The sequence below is a fragment of the Ambystoma mexicanum genome, chromosome 2p (genome assembly GCF_040938575.1).
Source record: "Ambystoma mexicanum isolate Mex_15411 chromosome 2p, UKY_AmexF1_1, whole genome shotgun sequence".
Lineage (NCBI taxonomy): Eukaryota > Metazoa > Chordata > Amphibia > Caudata > Ambystomatidae > Ambystoma > Ambystoma mexicanum.
Window position 1 is genome coordinate 405440562 of NC_090923.1, and position 6929 is coordinate 405447490.

Sequence of the window (6929 nt, forward strand, 5' to 3'; positions counted from 1 at the left end):
AATTTAAAAATCAAAGACAATTGGAATACGCCAACGGTTATCTATCTACATCCATAATATCTTTCATTGTAATGCACTTCAAATATTTCATCACACTTATTGTTAGTACAAAACTTTGTGTAAATTCCAATGTAGTTTGAAGAAACCAACAGGTACCTAACTACTTTAAACATACCCTTAATTACAACACACTTCAAACAAACATCATATCTCCATTACACTCACATAATATATCAATGCTACCCACCACAAGTATTTTGTAACATGTCCATTCTTTAAAACTAAATAAATTCAAAAACACATATATATTTACAGTCAGTTTTTTAAAATCTACTGTGGATTTCTTTTCCCAATGACCCAATCATTACTTCATTTCAATACAACCAGACACTAATGTTGTACCAAACATAGTACATAGAATGTACTACTTATGAGGGTCAAACAAGTAAATCTAAATGTAGAATTGTAGGCAATTAAAGTTTTTAAACTATCTTGTTTAACAAATTGTACCGTTTTTGTTTTCATAGAAAAAGAACCAGAGATTCCAGCTTTATTACCATATGCAACTACGTAACCATACCCACTATTATCCTACTTTTTTCCTTCTCAAAGAAACAAATACAGTGCTCGCTTCGGCAGCACATATACTAAAATTGCAACGATAGAGAGAAGATTAGCATGGCCCCTGCGCAAGGATGACACGCAAATTCGTGAAGCGTTCCATATGAAAAAAAAAATGAAAAAAATGAAAAAATAAAAAGAAACAAATACAGATTCCATAAATACTGTATATACTTGAATTATATCAGTCCAACATATTACAACTATTACATGTTTCCCCTACTTTACTAATAATTACTATACACACATAACTATGGCCTGGGTCAGTAGCCAGATTCTTGGGGGCATGGCCTGGAGCCACCACAATAGAATTAAACAATATCACGAGTACGTCCAATACACCTACAAATAACAAAACTCACCCTGAACCACCCCACTTCCAATGATGTCCGTGGACAGTAAAAATGACTATGGACTCGGTGGCACCTGTATGTTTTTTCACCTATAAAACAAATCATTATCAACTTTCCAGGACCTCTTTCATCCACAAAATAACCCCAAATACAATTTCCAGTCTTTGTCCATGGATCCAACATGGCAACTGTTTAAAAAAATCTGACGCACCTCACATTTTTTAACATACAATCAGAGTGCGTCTTTGGTGTCCTGTCAGTCTCCTGATTGGTCCAGAGGTGTCTGCAGACCCCGAATCAGGAAATGAGTTCACAGACCGGCCCCAGATATCACAAATTCTTTAATCTACTTTTTGCCCATTTTTTAAAAAACTAGTGGCAAGATTTACACCACGTTTACAGAAGCATGCTTTCGGAACAAAGCCGCTGCTCCTGGTGCACGTTTGGTGAAATTCTGTCCAGCGGTTTGGTCTGTAGGCGGGAGCACATTTATTTTTCCATTGTGTCTAGGAGGATTTCAAAAATGTTGGGACCCCCTATAGCAATACCCCCCGCTCGACGAAACTGCACCAAACATTGCAAAATCATTCCGAGGTCACCACATATCTTTTTTGCAAAGTTTGGTGAGAACTCCTCCAGGGGGGGCAAAATTATAAGCTGCCCCAAAAGTGCTTTTTCTACGAGTTGAGCAACTTAACCATAGCTACAGGGACGCTACTGCACGCCCTGTAATACAAAACAAATGAAGTTTACAAATTCAATTTTTACTTGTGAGCATGCAATTATATTTGTATTATGTTCAGTTTTTCTTCTCTAAATTAATTATAACTTAATAAGAAAGCAAAACAGATACACTGCAAAAGGGGACACATCTTTAAATGTCCTATTTTTGAATACATTCATTTTTGTACACACTTCAAAAGAAATTACAGCTGAATAAAATGTGCCTTATAATTACAGTAGAAAATAATGTAGCTTGATAATATGTATATGTATTTTATGTGCTACTAACAAAAAGTACCCGTACTCCACACAGGTTCTGTAGACAGACATGATAACACTCTCATCAGTTGTTCAAAATAAACTTTGGTTCCTTCCATCAAGACATTGAAATTAGCTGTATCTGGGCCTTATATGATCGCATTGATATTTTGCTGATTTCAGGCAACAGTCTCATGTGTGAAGGGGCTGAAATCCAGGGAAAGGGGTGGGGTGTCCAGATGCCATGTAGTCAGTAATGTTCGGAGGGTCCTAACAGGTAACTTCAAAATTTGGTGCAGCTTGGTGGAACAGTGTGGAATTGTATAAGGAACAAACTAACAGATTTTCAGCTTTATAGATAGAGATAAACAAGTCCTACAATTTCGAAATTGTATTGATATAATCAAAGCATTTATGAGCTAAGTAATTTTTTTTTTATTGTTGTTTTGATCAGTAAAAACCTGACCTTTCGACATATTCATTACAAAATTTAAAATTAATTCATTAAAAGAAACATTTCATCATTCAGTTTCTACAATTATACAGACTCTCAAAAAATTTTGTTTAAGTGATCACTAGTTAATCATTATTCACTCTCAATGTTTTTCAACTTTACATACATGATAGGTATATAAGTACATTTGCACATTTCCAATTCTTAGCCATCATTGACTTCATATGACCTAATTTATAACGAATTTAAATAGTTCACAAGTGCATATCTTAACCGTTTTGATTGTCAACCATAGTTGGTCATGTGTGATAACCGCAGTCTCATTAAACAAATGCCTGAAGTAAAATATCCTCACTGTTAGCAGACCAACACACTCAATTACCAGGTGTTTCAACGTTTCAACCTCTTGATTACAAAAACGACACACCTGGGCAGGTATCTTCTTCCATCTATATAATATCTCTTTTTTAGGCCATATATTCAATCTAAAACGCAAAAAATCTGCCCGATGTTTGGGATTAGGAGACTGTTTTAAATATTTTTCCACAAGTCCCTGTACTTTTAAGGCAAAAGGATTTTTAACAAATTTCTGAATTTTCATGCAAGCATCTCATGTCTTAATCCAGTCTGATCTCCGAAATTTGGATTTAGCTTTGTTTGGATTTTCGATAAGTAACATTTCAGAAACGTCTGCGCCTTGTAAAAATGTTTTGCACAATCGCGCCATGTTTTCGTAAAATTATCATTTGATAGCAGTAGATATCGAGATATGATGGTGAGTAACCCATTAGTACTATCTTTCATAATACATTTTCTATATAGTTGGCAAACCTTCCATTTTTATACTACATAAAGTGATATTAAACTTAATTTGTGTCTAATGATCGGCATAGATTCGGAGTTTGGCAGCATGAGTGATTTTTTCCAATAATTACTTTCATATTTGGACCAGTAAACATAGGATTGACATTTTTTTGTTTCTGACCCATACAAGATTGTAGGAACATATTTTTGTTTATAGTAAATAATCATGGGGTCTATAGAAAATGTACAGTATTTTGCCCGAATTATTCGAATTTGAGATAATGCACTCAGATGTTTCAATTGAAGATGTTCTTCATGTGGTTTATCAGTCATATGACTATTCACACATACCCCCAGGTATATGTATGACTTTACAACCAGAAGATTAGTATCTTGTAATTGCCAATGGCATGCTTTTTGTCCTTTCTTAACACCAAATTGCATCACCTGAGTTTTCCTAGTGTTAATACTGATGCAGTTGTTCTTGGCATAGATGTCTAGCGCATTTAACATAATGCGCAAGCCAACTGGTGTTTTAGACAATAACACCATATCATCGGCGTAGAGAAGCCAATTAATGGCCGCTCCTTGTAATTTAGGTGGATCAAACAATGCAGAGGCCAACAGACAACCTTTGAATGTAATTCAATGATCCATTTGAGTATGTGCCAAGGACACCTTAAGTCCATCAATTTCTTAAAAAGCAGTTCCCTAGGAACAAGATCAAAAGCGGACCTAAAATCCACAAAAGCCACATATATTGGTTGTTTATATTGTTTATTTAACTGGATGATGGCATGCAATGTGACTAAATTGACAGCTGTACCTAGGCCGGGGACAAATCCTGTTTGAAAGGGATCGCTGTGGTTTAGCTGATTTAACCATTTATTAAACTCACCCAAGATCATACCCAAGATCATACGGGCAAAGATTTTTCCAGGGCAGTCTAGCAAGGCAATGGGTCTATAGGAGGCCGGATTTGCCCTGTCTCCTTTCTTGAATATTGGCAAAATGATCAATGTTTTCCAATTTGCTGAAACAGAGCCTGTCACCATAATGTGCTTAACCATGCTGTACAATATATACGACCATAGGTATCGTTTTTGTTTTATTAAAGCATTATGTAGGCCATCTGGTCCAGCAGCTCTGGAAACACTCAATTTGGATATATAAAAGAGTATATCATCATGGTCGAAATTCACCTTATGATTGCCAACAATGTTAGCCCAATTTAAACCAATACTTGAAAATGGTATAGTATATATATTGCCATAGAAGACTTTCCAACACTGCTGTGAGATGAAATTCACTTTTGATTGATATGGAATTTAACAGAGCCCATATGCCCCCAGATGATTTGAGGACAATCTGTTTCAACATTACCTCTCCATCATGTTGATATTGGGAAGCACGCCTGCCTCTAGACCATTTTTTATACTCGTTTTTTAGCTGTTTTATGAACTCAAGTTTAAACCCTGAATTCAAACTATATACAATAGATAGCTTTTTTATATTCCTCCTTAAGTCACTTTTCCTGCATTTAACCTCAAGGTCAAAGGCATGAAAGTGAGATTGAATACCGCGTTTAGGGTGTACTCTTTGTGTTGGGAATATCTGCATAGCATGTACATAGCATCCACTATCACATTCACTGTCAACAGAGTATAATTCGGATAACATCTCTATACTGGCATACATTCGACTGGGACCATTTTATACGATTGCCAGCATTATTAACCTGTAAATTAGACATGTTAATATTATAATCTTGTTTTTTGTTTTTCGGCCAATCGCATGTCAAATGGAGTAGACTATGATCACTCAGAATAGTTGACTTGACTGAGAACATGGTTATATTATTCAAAAAGTGAGCATTTACAAAGATATAGTCCAGGGTTGCATGATTACCAGCATTGTGCCAAGTGGTTTTAGCTGGCACATCTCCCTGTAGTGAGCCATTGACCATAACAAAATTCCGATCAGCCATTATAGACAACCAACGACGTTCATCAAGCATGGACCTCAGGATTTTTAGAAGATAATAAATGCAAATTTAGGTCGCCCATTATAAATGTGTTGATGATAGTGTTGTCTAATAACAATTGATCAAGAATCAGGGTCAGAGTCTCAAAAAAGACCTTTGAGGACAGATGTCTTTTCCCCCAATATATGTTCACTATAGCACAAAAGCTTTGACCATGCTGGATCTTAACATATTGGAAGCAGGGTGAGGGAGATCGATGCCAAATAACTTCAAGATTCTTGTCCTTCTTAAAGGCCATTAAAAAGCCAGCCATGGGACGTCCCTTAGACTACTCAATAGCGGGTACCATAAAGATGTTATATTGATCCCAAGCTGGTATTGTACGAAGCCATGTCTCCTGGAGCACTAGTATGTCAAACTGAAGGAGCTCCTTGCTCTTGTTGTAAATCAGATGTTTGTGAACTCTTGTGTTCCAGGAGAGTAGGCCAATAGAAACCGTTGTCTGGGATTGTTATGATCTCACATTACAATTGTCAGCTACCCAGACATTTTGTGTGCGCCCTACTGTCGATGTCACAGATGTTACATTGTCACCATATGTTCTTATTTTTGGGCGATCGATATTCATTTGATTTGTGTCATGGAGGGTCAGATCCTGCGTTAGAATGAAGCCCAGATTGTAGAAAGCTGTACGCGCTAGCCACAAAGTGTTTAAAACAACCCTTGATTGAATAAACAATGGTGCTTCTGTTAAGTCTATATCATTAACAAATTCCACTAAACCGATATCCGCAGATGTTATGTCTTCAAGTGCAGTCATTTCCGCACAAATATTCAAAAAACTAGCACGATTAAGGTCATATGTGGCAAAAGGGTAGCCACGACATCTGATGAGTAGGCGATGATGATGTTTGTATTGGCCTTTACCAACATGTCTAGACATCCCAGGGTCATGCTCAATTGGTTGGATCCTCGGCGACCTACTATCAGTTGAGGGGCCCATAATCCCCTGCTCAGCAGACTCCTGTTGTGCCGTTATTTGTAACATTTTAGGACCTTTCACCAGAAGCTCAATATTGGGCATTTCTTTATGAGTAACTTGCTTAAATTGATCAGGATTGCTACGTATGCCTTGATTAGCTGACCTAATGGTTTGTGTAAGGGCTTCATTTTCTCTGGTATATTTTTCAAAAGAGACTTGTATTTCTTCACGTAGATCTTGCAACATGCTAACAGTATTATTTAAATCTGTATTTCCCACTTGTACATGAGTACCACGCACTTTATTGGCTTGACACTCACTAATAGGAGCTGAGTAGCACTGCACAAGAGCATCATTTGCCTTAGAGTGTTTTGCAAAAGACGCCCGTACATCTTCGCGTAAATTCTGTATGATGTCAACAGTTGAGCATGATGCATTTCCATGGGTGACTGAAGTTTTGGACAGAGCTGCTACAGAACTCATGGCTTGGACTGCATCTGCGGCTAAAAGATTTGGAAGGGCCGCTGTATCTGCAGCTATTGCTTGAGTGGACATAACCATATTTAAACCCAGCACATCATCTCCCATCGGTTTTTTGGACGAACGTACCGCGATAGCAAGCAAGTCGTCTAGTGGTTTATATTTTAGGGCTTCTTTTCTCCTAAGCTGATTTTCAAAGTTTAAATTCAATTTCCTTTTTTCCTAGCCGAGATCACTAGTTTCGTAGCTTTTTTAACTTTCAACACGGAA

The 6929-nt window shown here is 37.0% G+C and overlaps 1 non-coding gene across 1 annotated transcript; it reads left to right on the forward strand.

Moving 5' to 3' along the window:
* The first annotated feature begins 623 nt into the window (after positions 1–623).
* On the forward strand, positions 624–730 carry LOC138568553 (U6 spliceosomal RNA). The gene has a single exon (XR_011302885.1). It is a non-coding gene; the product is annotated as a U6 spliceosomal RNA (small nuclear RNA).
* Positions 731–6929: the final 6199 nt, after the last annotated feature.